Below are 20,104 nucleotides of genomic sequence, written 5' to 3' on the forward strand. Positions count from 1 at the left end.
AGCGGCTGACTTGCTACTTTTGGATGCCTTAGTGCGTCATGCTCATGAAAGAGAGCGTGTAGATATCCTGCAGAGACAGACGAATGGCTGACATCGTGATTTAGATTGCCAAGGACTGTGCTGCTACAAATATGCAGCTTGCTAGAGCCACAACTCCAGAGAGAAACACGTCGATTCCACCACACGTCCAGGTCCTCACCACCCTTGGATTTTTGGCCACTGGAACCTTTCAGAGTGAGATTGGAGACAGATCGGGTGTGTCCCAGTCCTCTGTGAGTCGTGCGCTCCCCTTGGTCATCAAAGCTCTCATCAGTTCATTACCCATGGTACATCAGATTCCCATACACCGCTGTCCAACAAGTACAGATTAAGAGGGACTTTCATGCCTTGGCTGGACTGCCAAACATAATCGGAGCAATAGACTGAGCTGGTGTTTCTCCCGGGGAAGGGCTGCCCGTACCGAGATCTGGCCATCACCATGGATGACTCCGTGGTGACGTCAACTCGGACTGCAAGGAATCTGAGTGTGACCCTGGACGACCAACTGTCGTTCTCGTCAAACATCGCATCAGTGACCCGTTCCTGCCGATTCCTCCTCTACAACATCCGGAGGATTCGCCCCTTCCTCACCGACAAGGCAGCACAGGTGCTCATCCAGGCTCTGGTCATCTCCCGCCTGAACTACTGCAACTCCCTCCTTGCTGGCGCCCCGGCTTCTGCCATCAGACCTCTGGAGCTGGTTCAGAAAGCTGCTGCTCGTCTGGTGTTCAACCTCCCCAAGTTCTCCCACACCACTCCCCTTCTCCGCTCTCTACACTGGCTCCCTGTAGCTGCAGCATCCAGTTTAAGACTCTGGTGCTGGCCTACAGGGCAGTGGAAGGGACAGCTCCTTCATACCTCCAGGCTGTGGTCCAGCCCTACACCCCCGCCCGACCACTTCGCTCTGCGGCCTCCAGGCGGCTGGCTGCCCCCTCACTCAGCGGTCCCTGCGCACCATCCACACTGTCACAGCTTTTCTCTGTTCTGGCCCCCCGATGGTGGAACGATCTTCCGACTGATATCAGGACAGCTGAGTCGCTGCCCATCTTTGGCCGCAGGCTGAAAACCCATCTCTGCAGGAAACACTACCCTGATCCGCCCTCTTAGGACATCATCTGTTTCATCCTAGCTCCTTACGCACTTATTTGTTTTCTAAATTGTTTTCCCATTTTTCTAGGTACTAGGGTTGCCAACCGTCCCTTGAAAAACGGAATCGTCCCGCATTTAGAAACAACACCACCTGTCCCGTATTGAGCTGAAAAGGGACGCACTTTGTCCCGTATTACTGTGAGAGTCTAAAAACAGTCAGTATCATGCCAATGGAAATGAATAACAGGGCTTTACATGAAAATGTACGGTAAACTTGTTCCCAGGCCCTGTCCTGCTCGGTGACTGACAGGAGGTACTGTTGCTCGTGGAGAAGATAGCAGCAGACAACAAGGCAGCACGCATAGGCGACAGTAAGCAGACACTGCTTTAAGCAGTGGTGGACAAAGTACTCAACTCCAGTACTTGAGTTAAAGTATTGATACTCATGGTCAAATCTTACTCAACTACAAGTTAAAAATTTTACTCAAGTTAAAATACTGAAGAACTTACTTTTAAAAATGCTAAAGTATTCAAAAGTACAAAGTACATTTTCTAATATCAGTACATTGCTGTATTGTTTTATGAATGTTTTTACAGAACCATGTAACTCTGAAACCACTTAATGTAGACTTTTTGCACCACTCTGCTACAAAATAACAACAACAGGGCAGCTCTGAGCTAACAGTGCAATAGTACGCGTTCATTCATTCATTGGTCTTAAAGTATCGGTGAAATAAAGACAGATAATGCCTTATTTAGAGGCTGTATCATCTCTGCCCTGTTCTCTCCCGTTATATAAGCAGATCTCCAGTGATCTAAATATCTTCAGAAGGACGCCGACTTTCACCAAACTGTTATCGGTGAGTAGATGAACGTATTTTATGTCAGAAATAAGGTCCAGGTTTTAAAAAAAAAATTAACTTCTCCTTTAAGAAAGATACTTATTTTATTCAGTTAATTTTGTATTAACCCTCTAGACCCCAACAGAATTTTACAACAATGCCCCAGATTCCTGAGAATTCCGAAAGAAATGGGCAGTTTGAGAAACATTTCAAATAACCAAGAATAACTTGAAAACTAATGACAAGTGTTCATTGTAAGTTTCTTTCTATTTAAAGATTGGAAATGGCTCTTTCAAATGATATGTGATCCATTAGGAATTATTCATTCATGTATTCCATAGACGACCATTGAACTGGATCAAAAAGGATATTTTGAGACTGAACAAATATTCACTCCTCTTTTTAACTTGAAATTGATAGTTATAGTACTGTAGGCATATTTAAGTATTATTTTGCATAACATATCAACATCTCAGGTGATTCTGAACGACCTCAGTAATAATAAAATGAGAGTAAAGTGAATGTAATGAAATTTGTTTTTATTGAAATTCAGTGTAATTTACCCCCTCACCCCCTGCCATACACACACACACACACACACACACACACACACACACACACACACGCCTACATGTAATGTAAAGCGACCTTGGGTATCTTGAAAAGCGCTATATAAAACTAAATTATTATTGTTATTATTATTATAGACGATAGGCTATAATGCAGAGAAATAGGGGCAGCTATTTGGTAACCTTCCTCAGAGAAAAAAAGTTTGGGCCCACTTCAGAACTTCACTACAGTACCATGACAAGACTACCACAAACAATTTTCCACAAAATGTATTAAGTATTTCAAATACGTTTGCACAATTACATTTATAAGATCGAGTTGATCGTAGTCCAACTCTGGCAACCTAAATGCTGGGGCTATCACTTGGTGGACGAATGATGGTGACAGGTCCGGTTTGAAATTCTCGCATTATAATCAGGCACGACATCACTTGGAATGTTTGTTGATAGGCGCCTTACATAAACCGGGAAATATGTGTAGGCTACTTATACCAGGCAGGTAGTTAGATTACCAGTAGCAAACAAGGAGTTAGACTTTTAAAAAAAATCTACAGTTTCGTTTGACATTTCCTCTCCGGAGTTCAGCGTTTCGAGTTGCTCTTGCTAGCGCTGTCACTGGATTACATCGCTACAATAAGGAATGACTTGGATTTGGAAATTATTACAACTATTACTACTATTTCGGGATCTTCAATGGTAACCAACAGATAAGGTAATGATCATCGTCATCTGTGCTTTATTATCTCTTAGTTTGGGTGTAGTCTGTAGTATGCTCTGTTGAAGGACACTGACCGGCAAGCTCCCAAATAACTAACGATAAATCATCTGGAGTTAGCATGGCTAATCAAAACGGCTGTAGGTGACAAGGTTGGCCACTACGTCTCAAATTTAGGTTGTATATCTATCTAAATCACATTTACAACTTACGTTAGTGTCACTGAAATCCAAGTCGGACAATTGCGAGCCGGTGCAAATTGCCAGGTAAACATCCGCGGTCTTTTCGGAGCTGTCATTTTCTTGATCTTGATTTTCTTGAATTGAGTGGCTGAGGTAATCGAGTGATAATGAACGAAGCTGGTAGCTACAAAGTAATACTTGGCACACTGCGAACTAATATGAAACATAACTACAGTAGATAGCACAATTAGCCGGCTAGTGAAGCTGCGCCCAAACGCAGAACCTCCGCTCTCATATCAGTCTCAACTGCAGCCAAGAGAAATCCCTCAAAAACATGACAATATCTCGAAATAATTGAATACAAACATATATATTTTAATACAACAATCTGTTCATTAAGCTGTTGTGAACTAGTGAAGTGTGTAGTTACAGTTCAGCAACATCATTTTCCCGTAGTAAGACGTGTATTTTCATGCCGGCCGGCGGCGGCCGCTATGGGAGAATAAAGAACGGCCGGCAACGGCCGCTATGGGGTGTAGAGGGTTAAAGTGAATTCCTGAATAATAATTTGTTTTGCATGTGTTCATGTCAATCAAAAAATATGCATCTAATTCAATTCAGGTTCGAGTTAAATAGTTAAAAAATTGTTTCACTCACAAAAAAAGGGGCTAAAAAATTCACTAGGTTGAGGAAAGGTGAAGGCAATCGGGTCGGCCGGCCCTTCTAATGAGGTGTCCCTTATTTATTTTTCAGGGAGTTGGCAACCCTACTAGGTACCTAACTTACTGCACTTACTCTAGCACTAGTTGCTCTTAGCTGTTTGGTTTTGGAAGGAAATGCACTTATGATTTCTTGTGACCTGAAGTTCTTTTGCCTACCGATGTTGGACGCACTTATTGTAAGTCGCTTTGGATAAAACCGTCTGCAAAATGACCGTAATGTAATGTAATGTAGACTGCACACATATATGCATCAAAGCACCCATGCCGTTGTCAAGCGCACTAGTCAGCCGAAGGCCAGGTGGGTGTGTCTCGATACAGCAGGGGGCAAACTGCAGCCCAGAAAAGGCATGCCAGATTATTCTGGCATGCTGCGTTTTGCACAATATTGCCATGAACGAGGGTCTCCCACTACCTGAACCAGCCCAGACAGACAACAAGCCAGAAGACCCCCCTCATGGACCGCCCCATCAAAGTGCCATCATGATGAGGCAACAACTGGTTGCACGGCTTTAGTTGCAGTCATCGAGTGCCTGGCCATACCTAAACGGGTTTTTTTTCAAGCCATTTTCATATCAAAACATTTTTTCTTTATTTCGGTGACATTACGAACTACAGGTGACACGGAATTAACAGCACTCGTAATTGCTTCCCATTTCTTCGCTTTAGCAGGTCCCGTAATTCCACTGCTGACACTGCTAAAAATGACAGATTTTCAGAACTTCAATCTCAGAGCCCGTAAAGTTGCGCCTTGATGCCATTCTCATGACTCAACATTCCTGGTACAGGAGAGAGGAAGCGTAGGCTTATATGGTATTATTTTGGGCGTGGAGTATACAAATTTACTATCCTCGTGCACGTGCACTTAAGTACGCACGAGTGGCATTCATCATTTACGCAGGTCGTTTACACACTTTTTCCGAAGTTAAGAGCGTTTGTTGAATCTGACGTGGCATGTTCGTACAAGAGACGACAGTTTTTCTCACTCTGATTCTCTCATAACAAGCGGTAGATCACCAGTGACTTGAAAAAGCTGCTGAACATAAAAAAAGAAAGCCTTCAGGGAGGGAGACAGGGAGTTATTGAGGAGTGTTCAAAAATAACTCAAATGAAGATGAGAGAGAGGAAGAAGGTTAACATGAATCAAGTTGATGGAAGATTGGTCAATGAGTTGGACATGTAATTCAATAGGTTCAGTCTAGAACAACTCATGCTCCACACTTATCTCCAGCAACACAGACCTCACACCCTACTTGTACCCACACACTCCTTATCACACCTCCATAATATCGCCCTCCATCTCAAGCCTGATTTATGGTAGGTGACGCAAGACGCAACGCAAGCCCTTGCGCGGTTGCAAGCCCCCCCTTGCGTGCTTGCGTGTGTCACCTCAATTTTCTAAACTTCGCGCAAGACGCGAGCGCAAGCCACTATCTACATCACATCCGGCGGCGTGTTCATCTTCCGGTTTTATCCCCTAATAAAAGACCGCTGTTTTCAAACGCCAAGGTAGAAAGCGAAGAAGAAGAACCATGAATCCCATAATTATGTTCATTATGTCTATGATGAATCCACTCGAAGAGAGACTTGCCGAAGAGGTCCTGGCGGTGAATTTCCTTTCATCTTAGTAGGCTTATCATTGAAAAAAACCCGCTGCTTCACCTACTGCAAAATGAAGCATAAACGTCTCGAGCCATTAAAGCAAACGCAAGACGCAAGCGCAAGGGCAGTTAAAAGAGGTATAACTCAGCCTTCAGTCATGGCCGTTAACACAGCCTCACCATCACCCTCCCCCACACACATTGGGACACGATGAGGGCCATTTCAGACCAGGGCGGCAAAGCGTGGCGGAACGGAAGCGATTTTCACCGGCGGAGGTGAAAATACATGGAAACAGATCTGTCCTTGCACACCGACGCGGCGGTAGTCGGGCGGTAGCGGCGCGGAGACGCCTCCGTCCCGCGCTGCTTTTGGAAAATAGAACTCGAGCGGAATTTGGACGGCAGCGGCCGGCGGCGGCCGGCGGTGTCCCGTTGAAATGAATGGGGAATGCAGACAGGGCTGGAGCAGAACTACCGCGGCCGCGGACTGTCCGGTGTGAAAAGCCAAGTTGAACACACCGCCTGATAACCGGCGTAAGACTGCCGTCGTTTCGCTGCCGCCACGCCACGCTCTGGTCTGAAATTGGCCTGATACTTCCTCTGCCTCCCCCTCCAGTCTGTCTGTCTCCAGCAGACAGGTGGAGAAACTGAACCAGAACAAGGCTGCAGGTCCAGAGTCCTGTCATCTCCAGAAATACTCTGATGACCCTGTCGTTGTTAGATGCATCAACAACGATGATAATGAACAATGGTCAAAAGGCTGAGTACAAGGAAAAAACGTTGTGTCGGCGTGGAGAAAAGACCGTTTCAAGATAGGTGAACGAATGCGTACTTTGTCGTACCTCACGGGTGGAATAAAGTCATGTGCCTGATCTGCAAGCAGGTTAAAGGGATAGTTCGCCTCTTTTGACATGAAGCTGTATGACATCCCATATAGCAATATCATTTATGAACATTGACTTACCCCCCGCTGCGTCCTGTGAGCCGAATTCCAGCTGAGTTTTGCGTTCCACGAAGGTAGTCCGGCTAGTTGGCTGGGGTAAAAAAAATAAAGCGTTTTGCTTCTCAAAAAAATATCCGTTCAAAAGAGTAATACATTTGCATCACAAAATGTTGTCCAGGAAAAAGTCAGACCTCACTTCGCTTGGCGCTATTTTTGCCTCCCTTGATATCAATGCGTCCAATGTAAAACTGTGCAGACCGAAGAGCAGACCGAGCAGTCCCCTGCTTCCGAGCAGTAAACACCGTAACAGGTGCGGCTATCGCTAGGTGGCTAGAGAGCTTCATGTCAAAAGAGGCGAACTATCCCTTTAACACAATGCTCAAAGAGTTCAATATAAACCGAACAAATGAAAAGAGGCTACACTGCACAGCAGTCAATGTTCACAAATCTTGCCAAATCCAGTGAAGCTGAAATAGCCAGGCAGAGGAAGCCATTCAGTGACAGAGAAATAAGACTGCATTTTAAAAGTGGCCAACATTGTATGCCCATTGGGAAAAAAAATCAAAGCTCCGTGACATAAGTTTGTTGAATGACACAGTGATACGACGAGTCGAAGATCTGGCCAATGTTCTCAAAGAGCAACTGGGACAACGTTTGGAGGGCCTGGGAAAGGGGGCCTTTTCAATCGCACTGAATGAAAGCACGGACATCTCAGATACAGCACAATTGCTGATTTTCAGCCGAACAGTCACGGAGAATTTTGAAGTAGACGAGGGGCTACTAAGGATGGAAAATATCAAAGACCGAACAAGAGGAGTCGACATTTGTGATGGTTTGTGCCGCAGTCTCGATGCATACAATATGAAGCTGCTGTCCATGGTCGGTGTCACAACAGATGGAGCACCGGCAATGGTCGGGAGAAAGAAACGGTGCTGTGTCGCTGCTTCCTGAGAAAGTGGCCAACAACGGAGGTGAGAAACTAATCAGGTATCACTATAATACACCAAGAAGCCCTCGCTGCTCAAACGCTGTCATGGACATTGTTGCAGTAGTTGTAGTTTGAGCTCATCGACCTGCAGGAGAGCTCCGAGGCCAGAGCAGCATATCGTGACAAGAACCTCATCGAGTTCTATAAAGGACTTTCCCCATCCACATGCACTGGACTTCGCCAGCATGCTATCAGAATGGTCTCTTTATTCGGAAGCACACACATTTGTGAGAAGACCATCTCCACCATGGCCATCAACAAATCCAAGCTGAGATCCAGGCTGACAGATGGCCATCTAAATGATGTCCTTTGTATCACATCAGAGGAATCGTGGCCAACCGAAAACAGCACCACAAATCCCTTGCCAATAAAAAAAAAAGGTATGTTGAACTAGTAACAAATATTCAGTGTGACTTAATGACAAGCTTAGTGATGATAGGCAATGATAGATATAGATGATGATGACAACTTGTTTGGTATGCTTCTATTTTAAAAGTCTCTCTCTTTCTCCCCCTCCTGCTGTGTGTGTGTCTGCCTTTCTGTCCGTCTCTGCAGGTTTTCCTGTGGTGCTTCGGTAGCTGAATAAGGTCCCTGCTGATGATAACACAGGAAGCAAGGCACACTGAGACTGACTGTTTGTTGTAAATAGGTTTTTACATACTGTATATTCTGAAATGGACTGCACACATGACTGTCATATCCTAAATTTGACTGGCTTTTGTGTGCATTACAATGTTTCAAGTTTTGCCAGTTTTAGGCTCATTTATAAATCAAAATGTGTTTATTGCACATTATTGGATGCATACCAACAAGTTTTTTTTAAAATATTTTCTTGTATTCATTTGCTATTATTTATTTGTCTATATATATTTTATTACTACTACCATAAATAAAAAGCATGCTTTGCTGACGCTGTGACGCTTTGCGGTAAGACGTGTTGCATCACTTCCTGTTACCTTGCTTGTGCACTGTGGAATTTCTTTCACTTTATTTCGATCTATAACTTACATAATTTTGCATAGTTAAACTCTATAGCTTACCGTTCTGTTCTAACACACTCCTACAGATCTTTAATCTTTATTCTCACTTTTTAGCGGTGTGTCTGGTTCTCTAGCGTAGCATGGCTACCGGTTCTCTTCCTCCTTCTCCTGCTTTCACCTGCTTCGTGTGTCAGATGTTTAGTTACTCCTCTGCCTCCTTTAGCGATAATGGTACATGTAACAAATGTAGTCTTTTTGTAGTTTTGGAGGCGAGGTTATCTGAATTGGAAGCTCGGCTCTGCACTGTTGAAAATCAACCGATAGCGAGCCAGGCCCCTTTTGCCAGTGTGGAGCCACCTAGCGTAGCTAGCTCCATTAGCCTCCCCCTAGCAGAACCTGAGCAGCCAGGATTTCATCGTGGCTGGGTGACTGTCAGGAAGAGGCATAGCTCTAAAGTCAAGCCCGTTGTTCACCATCGACCTGTCCAAGCTTCAAACAGATTTTCCCCACTCAGCGACACACCCGCTGAGGAAAAAACCCTGGTAATTGGCAACTCTATAGTCAGAAACGTGGCATTAGAGACACCAGCGGCCATAGTCAAATGCATTCCAGGGGCCAGAGCGGGCGACATAGAATCCTATTTAAAACTGCTGGCTAAGGATAAACGTAAATATGGTAAAATAGTTATTCACGTCGGCGTTAATGACACCCGGTTACGCCAATCGGAGGTCACTAAAATTAATGTTGCATCGGTGTGTGATTTTGCCAAAACAATGTCGGACTCCGTAGTTTTCTCTGGACCCCTGCCAAATCTGACCAGTGATGACATGTTTAGCCGCATGTCGTCCTACAATCGCTGGTTGTCTAGATGGTGTCCAGCAAACAACGTGGGCTACATAGATAATTGGCAATCTTTCTGGAGAAAACCTGGTCTGATGAGGAGAGACGGCATCCATCCCACTTTGGAAGGAGCAGCTCTCATTTCTAGAAATATGGATGAATTTATTTACCACCCTAAAACATGACAACCCAGGGCTCAGACCAGGATGCAGAGTTGTAGTCTTACACACTTCTCTGCAGCTTCCCACCTGCTGCTACCCCCCCAATCAATTAACACAAAAGGAGCAAATCCTCTTGTGCAAAAAGAAATTATTAAAACAAAAACTTTAACTGAACAAAAACATCAAACTATTAAATGTGGTTTGCTGAATATCAGATCTCTCCTTTCGAAGTCTCTGTTAGTGAATGAGTTGATTTGTGATCATCATATTGATATATTTTGTCTTACAGAAACCTGGCTGCAGCAGGAGGATCATGTTAGCATTAATGAAGCAACTCCCTCTGACTGTTTAAATGTTCACGTTCCTCGAACCACAGGCAGAGGAGGAGGAGTGGCAGCTATTTTCAGATCAGGGTTACTCATCAGTCCCAGACCCAAGATTAGTTTTAGCTCTTTTGAATCTCTGATTCTCAGTTTTTCCCACGCAAAGTGGAAATCCCAGAAACCTCTTGTGTTTGTTGTTGTGTATCGTCCACCTGGCCCTTATTCTGAGTTTCTGTCTGAATTCTCAGAGTTTTTATCCCAGTTAGTGCTGAGTACAGATAAAGTCATTGTAGTGGGTGACTTTAATATTCATGTAGATGTTGAAAATGATAGCCTGAATATGAACTTTAATTCTATATTGGACTCTATTGGATTTTCTCAGAGTGTACACAGACCGACTCACTGCCTTAATCACACCCTTGATCTTGTGCTGACTTATGGCATTGAGAGTGAACAGTTAACAGTGTTCCCTCATAACCCTGTCTTATCTGACCATTTTCTGATAACCTTTGAGTTTACATTACTTGACTATACAGTTTCTGAGAAGAAATTTACGTATAGAAGGTGTCTATCAGAGGATGCTGTAACCAGATTTAAAGAATTAATTCCATCATCCTTTTCTTCACTGCCATGTGCAGATATGACAGAGGACGACTACCTAAACTTTACTCCAGCAGCACTTGACTCTCTTGTTGACAGCACTATAGTTTCAATGCGTACAGCACTGGACAATGTTGCCCCTCTGAAAAGGAAGGTAATCAGTCAGAAGAGGCTGGCTCCTTGGTATAATTCACAGCTGCGTGCTTTAAAGCAGACTGCAAGAAAGCTGGAGAGACAGTGGCGTTCCTCTAATTTAGAAGAGTCTCAGTTAGTCTGGAAAGATAGTTTAACAATGTATAAGAAAGCCCTTCGTAAAGCTAGAACTGCTTATTATTCATCATTGATAGAAGAGAATAAGAATAATCCCAGGTTTCTCTTCAGCACTGTAGCCAGTCTGACTAAGAGTCCGAGCTCTGCTGAGCCAGTTATTCCTTTAACTCTGAGCAGTGATGATTTCATGAGCTTCTTTATTAATAAAATTGTTTCTATCAGAGAGAAGATTGATGGAGTCCTTCCCACTATTATCAGTGATGTATCATCAAGTACAGCAGCTTTAGAAGTATCTTTAGAACCTGATTTATATTTAGACGGCTTCTGCCCAGTTGATCTCTCTGAGCTAACAACAGCAATAGTCTCTTCTAAACCATCAACTTGTGTTTTAGACCCAATCCCAACCAGACTGTTCAAGGAGGTTTTCCCATTAATTGACACTTCCATATTGGATTTGATCAATCTGTCTTTGTTGACAGGATATGTACCTCAGACTTTTAAGGTTGCTGTAATTAAACCTTTACTTAAAAAACCTACTCTTGATTCAGAAGTGTTGGCTCATTATAGACCTATATCCAATCTCCCTTTTATGTCTAAAGTTCTTGAAAAAATAGTTGCAGCTCAGCTTTGTGATCATTTACACAGAAATAATCTGTTTGAAGAGTTTCAGTCAGGATTCAGAGTGCATCATAGCACAGAAACTGCACTGCTGAAAGTTACCAATGATCTCCTCTTAGCCTCTGATAGCGGACTTGTGTCTGTGCTTGTCCTGTTGGATCTCAGTGCTGCATTTGATACGGTCGATCACAGTATCTTATTACAGAGACTTGAACATGTTATTGGGATTAAAGGAACTGCATTAGGCTGGTTTAAATCATATTTATCTGATAGATTTCAGTTTGTTCTTGTAAATGAAGAATCTTCCTCACACACCAGAGTAAGTCATGGAGTTCCCCAGGGTTCTGTGCTTGGACCGATTCTTTTTACTTTATACATGCTTCCATTAGGTAACATTATTAGACAGCATGGCATAAATTTCCATTGCTATGCTGATGATACTCAGCTGTACTTATCTATAAAACCAGATGAACCCAATAGGTTGGTCAGACTACAAGCATGTCTTAAAGACATAAAGACCTGGATGACTCAGAACTGTCTGCTGCTAAATTCAGACAAAACTGAAGTCGTTATCTTTGGACCTGAGCGTTTCAGGGAGAAATTGTCTAGCTATATAGTTACTCTAGATGGTATTTCCTTGGCTTCTAGTTCTACAGTGAGGAACCTTGGAGTTATTTTTGACCAGAACTTATCATTTGACTCGCATATAAAACAGGTTTCTAGGACTGCCTTCTTTCACCTTCGTAATATTGTTAAAATCAGGAACATCTTGTCTCAGAGTGATGCAGAAAAACTAATTCATGCATTTGTTACTTCAAGATTGGACTACTGTAATTCTTTATTATTGGGCTGTCCCACATATTCTCTGAAAAGCCTCCAGTTGATCCAAAATGCTGCAGCCAGAGTTTTGACGAGAACTAACAGGAGAGATCATATTTCTCCAGTTTTAGCTTCTCTTCATTGGCTCCCTGTTAAATTCAGAATAGAATTTAAGATTCTTCTCCTTACATATAAAGCTCTTAATGACCGAGCTCCATCATATCTTAAAGATCTCATTGTAAGATATTTTCCTAACAGAGCACTTCGTTCCCAAACTGCAGGTTTACTTGAGGTTCCCACAGTTTCTAAAAGTAGAATGGGAGGCAGAGCCTTCAGTTATAAGGCCCCTCTATTGTGGAATAAGCTGCCAGTAAATGTCCGGGAAGCAGACACCCTTTCCACTTTTAAGACCAGGCTTAAAACTTTCCTTTTTGATAAAGCTTATAGTTAGGGATGGCTCAGGTGATCCTGAAACATCCCATAGTTAAGCTGCTATAGGCCTAGACTGCTGGGGGGCCTCATCGGACACACCATTCCTCACTTTACTCTCTTTATGTATATGTGATATTATTATGGTCATTAACTCGTGTTTCCCTGTTCCAACAGATATCCTTTGAATGGTGTTACAGTGCCGCCGTCGCGGTGGCCCCCTGCCCCGCTTCCCCCTCCCCCTCCCCCCCCCCCCCCCCTTTCTGTCTTCTCAAACCCCAGCTGGTCGAGGCGGATGGCCACCCTTCCTGAGTCTGGTTCTGCCAGAGGTTTCTTCCTGTTAAAAGGGAGTCGTTTCTCTCCACAGTCGCCTCAGGCACGCTCAGGCCGGGAGATTGGACCGAAAAACAAAAAGTTTTCAGTGCAATCTGTTGGTTTTCTTAGCTAGGAAATTGTTTTTGAATTGGCTCTATATGAACGATTTGGATTATTTTATGAATTATGATTATTATTAATTAATTGAATTCCAATTGGCTTGAATTGGACTTACTAAGTGCCTTGAGATGACATTTGTTGTATTTGGCGCTATATAAATAAAAATGAATTGAATTGAATTGAATTATGCTTTACTTTTTAATTATTTATTATTATCCAGCTGTATTACTCATTATTATTTATTGCTATTGTTATTATTTTATTTGATCTTAGTTTAGTTATTTTTTATCCAATTAATTTCTAACCTGCCTCCAAGTGTTTCCTCACTGCTTGATGAGGAGATGGCGCTTCCTTAGTATGTGCTTTGTTTATAATGGGATGAGTGGGATGGAGGGGGTTTGCTTGTTTTTATGTGAAGCACTTTGTGTTGCATTTTTTTGTTAGAAAAGTGCTATACAAATAAAGTTTAATTTAAGTGTATACTGTAGAAATGCAACCTGGGGCCCGTTGCACAAAAGTAGGATAAGGGATTAAGCCGGGATATGTTGGCTATCCTGGATCAACTTATCCGTGATCCAGTTGCACAAAAGTGGGATAGAGGGAAGTGGGATATGTTCAGACCTAAGTTACCATGGAGATTTATTCTGTGAAGCTAGCCTGCTCCAGACCAGGCTAAGTTCCAGGATCTATTTAATCTCATTCCTTATCTCAGTCAGCGGTCGCCACAAATGGAAACCAATATTTATTCCACTGCCTAGAACATATTGTTAAAACATTTAACTATACCCACTATCATTATTGAAACATTTGTGATCATTAATTACAATCCTTTTAGATAACTGATGATTTTAGATGAACCACTAGATAATTTAGTTTCCCACAGACTACACATAAATTACATCACCATATAAATATAAATACACATTAGAGAGTACCATGATGTTCCTTTATTGAACAAGGATGAATCAAAGCAAGTAAACCATCAGCTCCTTTCAAAACTGAAGTCACACAGTGCTCTACAAGACAAAAAGCACAGAATCAAAGCATGCAGTTTGAGACAAACTGTTTGTAAAAATGGGCTATACAAATAAAATTGCCTTGCCTATACAGCACAAAAAACCTAACAAAAATTCCTCTGCCATTGCAGGCCCAACTTAAATAAACATGCAATATTAATTAAAATAATTTAACACATATTGGTCTCTGACCAGCCGACCACAGTCGTCATCCGGGAAGATGGCAGGATTGTCCCAGTCTACGAGAGCTGGCACTCTGGGGGCCCTCTCCTTTCTCAGGCAGGCCACATTGTGGAGGACAGCACAGGCCACAGTGATATCACATGCCCTGTCTGGGCTGACTCTCGGTGGTTCAGACACTGAAAACGTGCCTTCAGTAGGCCAAATGTAATTTCTATCCGGGCCCTTGTTCTGGCATGGGCATGGTTGTATGCCAGTTGTGCCTCCAGAGGGTCTGCAAATGGAGTGAGCAGAAAAGGCTGGCAGGCGTACCCTCTGTCACCCAGCAATACACCCAGGAATTCACCTGTGAATACAAAATGTTACCATCACAACCTCATAAGTAGTGACATTCTTAACACAGCCATTATGTTAAAAGTGGTTATCAATAGAGGTTCTGTGGCTCACCTTATGATAGGCGCCGATAGATCTCTGAGTTCCGAAACACTCAGGAGTCGTGGACCGAGCCGGGCCACTTTGCCACAACATTACTGAACAAATAGTTAGCATTGCAGACCATCTGAAATGATAAGATGTTAAACCAATTAATGCACAGTACAGGCAGTGTGTGGGCAGGCATATTCTTAATAAAAAGTACACTTGTTAAGTATTTGTCAGGGGACTTACCATTCTGCAGGATGTTCTTATATTTCACTTTGACTTGCTGCCCTGTCCGTTTTGGCCCAGTCATGTTAAATCTACACACACAAAAACACACGCACACACACAATGAAACAGTGGAGGAGCATGGAGTTACATTTAGATAGTTTCACTCACATCCAGTCAATTTCAACTTATTCATAATCAAAGTAGGCTACAAATATCTTTTCAAATATCGTCACCTTCCTAAAATAATCACATAAGTCATTTTTTCAGGAAACACAAAAAACTCCCCCCAAAAGTTAAATTATAGCATAAAATAATAATTTCAGTCAGTAAGTATGTATCAAAGGATGCTTGACATAAGAACACTTATTGTTTTTCATAAAAACTAAGATTAAATAAATGACTTAGGCATTTTTTGGACCACACCTTTGATGCCAAAAAATGACTTGGGCGATTATTTTAGGAAGGTGACGATATGTTAATTAACATTTTATTTGGATTGTAGCCTAATTGTGATAGTTTCAGTGGAGTGGTGAGTGTGTATTTGTGCACTACTTTCGCCAGTGTTTCCCAACCTTTTTCGGCCTGAGTACCCCCTGAGCCTTCTTGTCACACCACGAGTACCCCTCACACATACAACGCGTGTGATGATTCTCCAAAAGTAGAGCAACACAGTGGTTATTACATGAAAATAATTTTATTTAATATCCTTAACTTGAACATAAAATTCTCAGGCTTTTTGTCTCTTTTTTTTAACCTCAGTTGAATTCAACATAAGAATATCTTGAAATATAAATAATTAACCAAAATAGTATAAATACTAAATCAAAATAATCTTATTTTGTTATCTTACTTAAACAAGTAACATTTCTCTTTTTTTTAAGAATACATGAACATAACTCATTTCTCTCTCTTTTTAAGAATACATTAGCAGGCCTAACTCATGTAACAATCACAAAACTGGAGTCTCCTTCATAAACAGTCCTCCATAAAAGTGTGACACCTTAATAAATTTAAAAAAAAACTCCCCGTGCGCCACGTACCCCCTGCAGTACCTCCATGTACCACTAGGGGTACGCGTACCCCTGGTCGGGAAACACTGACTTACGCATTCAGGCGGTCAGCAATGGTTTGCCACGCTTGTTCCCTTTGTTTTTTAACTGTGGCAGTATTTCCTTTTTGTTTTATTTTCTCCTTCACCTCTTCATAGGTTTCCATTAATAATTCTTGCTCCGCTGGGGAGAAATACGCCGCCCTTGTTGCCATGGTGAATCAGTGAATCTATGATCGATCGTTGGGTCTATTTAAGCAAGCCGTGTGCAGCACTTATCCGGGATCGGTTTCACCTGGCTTAATGAATCCGTGTCTGCTCATCCTGGCTTGGCCTTTGTGCAACCAACTAAGCCCGGGCGCCCATGTTTTGGATTCCTTGAACCTGGCTAAGTAACTCATCCTGGATGTCTAAAATCCTACTTTTGTGCAACAGGCCCCTGGTCATTGAAATGCTTACAAATGGTTTACCGCTCAGAAGCAGGGGACTGCTCGGTCTGCACTTTGGTCTGCACAGTCTACGCCGTGAAACAGGCGCGGCTGTCGGCGGGCCGCAGCACGCAGTGATATGAAGGGAGACAAAATAGTGCCAAGCGATTGTGAGGTCTGACGTTTTCCTGGAGAACCATTTTGTGATGCAAATGTATTACTCTGTTGAACGCATATTGTTTTGAGAAGCAAGACGCTTTATTTTTTAAACCCCAGCCAACTAGCCGGACTACCTTCGTCAACACCAAAACGAGGCTGGAACTCTGCTTACAGGACGCAGCAGGGGGTAAGAAAATGTTCATGCACGATATTGCTAGTATGGGATGTCATACAGCTTCATGTCAAAAGAGGCGAACTATCCCTTTAAGTGGGCAATTCTATGGAGGGAATTGGTGAACTTGAATGAGTTTTATTTTCATATCTTTTCCTAATTCAGTCAATCCATTCTATTCCTTACTGCCTTTTATGCGTTCTAACACACACTGGAAAATAAATTAGTCTATGATTATTAATCATATAATATTAACTCTTGATAAGAATTCAAATTCTTAGTTGGCGACTATCATGGGAGTGTGGCTGGCAAGGCCTCCTGTATTGTCATGCTCCACGGTACAGCTGACAACAACACATTTCCAAGAAAAGCTGGCTATACAGTCCCACAGATTGAATGTGATCAGGCGGGGTTCAGAGACCCCTGAGCAGAACAGGAGGGATGAATTTAACAAATTACATAAATTAACACTGAAAATCTGAATGGCTCATTGAGATACATTTTTTTAAACCCAGAGGGCCCTAAACACAACACTCAGTAGTCTTTAAGTTGGTACTAACTCCAGACATCCAAATGTATGCTCCAAAGCCCAGAAAAATGTGATTTCTTTATATTTTGTCTCTTTTAATATCACTTCACCAGTTTTGAATACTATACGTAGGTTTATTACATAAAATCCCAAAATAAAAAATATATCAATTTCAATAACAGTTGAGGGAAAACACCAAGGGATGTAAATGATTTTCAAAGCCAATGCCTTAATAAATATGCTTTACTAAAATATATTTCATTGCACTAGCAAGCGAAAAATAGAAACTTTCAGTTATTGTCATATAATGTCAAATTAAGTCATTAATTTTTTTACTGCTGGCATCTTAGTCTGCCATGCTGAGCTCAAAGTACAACAGAAATTTGGAAATGTTGAAAGCAAATGTTATGAAACATTATAATATTAATAAGTTTAACTGTGGATAGCTGTATATCTGGAGAGATAATAGTAGTTTAATTGGTCTGCATAGGGTTTGTTTTCTAAATCTGAAAAAACAACAGTTGCAGTGTGTGAAAAATTAACTCCACCATTGTATGTATTTGTTAATAGAATGCAATTGAATTGATCATTAGCAAGAGGAACCATTTATACAAAAGCAGAAGATTTGTCAGTATCCTGGTTTGCACATTTAGTTGGGTGTTAACTCAATGTTAATGAGGTAAAATATTGATTATGATCTTAAAGAAACAATTGTTGCCGTCCATCAATCTGGTTATTAATTAAACTGGGTTAAAATGATAAAAAGTGCAAAAATTTTAATTTGTTATTGACTGACAGAACTTGTTAAAACCTTTCTAAAAATTGCAATTTGATTAAAAGATGGAAAACATTGAAGATGCTTCAGGATATTTGTGATCAAACATTCGGAGGCACGAGAACGCAGTGTGGCATCACATGATAACATCTGACAGCAGTTCTGTAGTTTGCCCGAGGGATGAAGGCAGACAGAAAAAGTGTGGGATTCAAACAGGAATGGGAAACCAGAGGTGAAAATTAAAAAAGGATAAGTAAAAGATATTGTGAGCTTTGTGAGGGAAAAAAATTAAAGGGGCCAGGTGTAAAAACAAACAAACCTCAAGACAGTATTTTTTTTTTTATATATAAAAAAAAAGCAATTCGGTGCCACCTAACTCTGCCTTTGCTCTGTTCTTTGTGCAGGTACCCTCAACCAGTATACTGAAGAACAGTCATCATCGGAATCAGAAAAAGAAACCAATGATGGTGAATAATCTGTCTGTGTGTTCTCCTTGCCTTAGTTTGCTCTTTGTTTTGTTACAGTTGCCAGTCTGGCAGCTTTGACGGATACCCATTCATACCACGGCTACCCAATCCATCAATTCAGGGTTTTATTTATTTTTTTAAGGATTTTATTGCCTTCTTGGGATTTTATGTAGCTTTAAAGCACTTTGAATTACCTTGTGTATGAATTGTGCTCTATAAATAAGATTGCCTTGCCTTGCCTCTCCTTTTCTCATATGATTTCTCATATGATATTATGTACATTTGGTATTATTGTTGTCTAGGGGTGCAGAGTTGATGTCAGGATTGGGGGGGACACAAAACTGATTTTTTTTTTTTTTTTTTACCCGTATGGAGCTCATATAATGGCACCATAAATCACAACTTCGTAGAGGCTCGCCATATCATTCAAATAGTACTGTACTGGGAATCATTTCTTGTGCTTACCTTTCTTTTATATTTGTCCTAAACAGCCATACAGCATGTATCACTGCTTACTTATCTGTTATATTAGTAAATCATCATTTTAAAGGTCTCGGGCATTTAATGTCTACTCACGTCCTTATCTTTCGCCTCCCTCCGACCCGCCCTGATCTCCAATTCTTCTCACCATCTTCCTTTTCTCCCAGTGTGTGGGACTACTTTATGTATAATTAATTGATATGGATAAATATCAAAATATGGAGCCCTAACCAAGTTGTGTAAACTATCTGATTATGTTAAAAGAGAGAGATGGGAGAGCGCTGCCTTGGGTCTCCGTTGAATGTGAAGTGCAGGTGCTCTTCAAGGGAAAAGGGGCATCTTAATCAAAAAGAAGGAAGGGTCCCGAGGCAACTCTGCTGTTAAGTCCTTTGTTTTATTTTTTCACACGCACCGACGCGTTTCGACTCACAGGAGTCTTTTTCAAGGTGTAAAGGTGAAAAACATCACAGGTGTGTTTTAAAAGGAAATCACATAAGGTCATGTGACCAGGACATAGATTGCCTGACCAATAGGGAAGGGGAGAGTGATGAGGGAATACCAAACAGCCTTTTGTTTTGCAAACACCCAACCAAGTGACACACAAACAAAACAATATTGTAAAGACCATAAAGCGAGCAAAAAAAAAATATATAAATAAAAATAAAACATAAAATAAACATTGCTAAATGGTCTTGCAAATGGACACACCAAGAATGTTTTCCAATGGGATTAGCTCACTGGTGGACTATCTAAGCAAGAAACATCTATCAGAGCATAGACCAGCATTAAAACAATACAGAGCTGTTATCAACAAGTGAAGGCGGCACAGGTTCAAGGCTGGTCAAATGAAAAATACAACACATCAGTATGAAACACCCCTATGTAGGACCAAAGACAGTATTAAAAATGGGCTACAGGAATGGGGAGAAGTCAATCTCATCATTAAGTCCAGGGAACGTTTTCCCCATTAACAACAATGCATCACTGCATGAAAAGAGGGATTTGTGGATGTATGTGGCCCCTTACATGTCCGCATACGT

This window comes from Odontesthes bonariensis, chromosome 10, assembly GCF_027942865.1.
Source record: "Odontesthes bonariensis isolate fOdoBon6 chromosome 10, fOdoBon6.hap1, whole genome shotgun sequence".
NCBI classification, from domain to species: Eukaryota; Metazoa; Chordata; class Actinopteri; order Atheriniformes; family Atherinopsidae; genus Odontesthes; species Odontesthes bonariensis.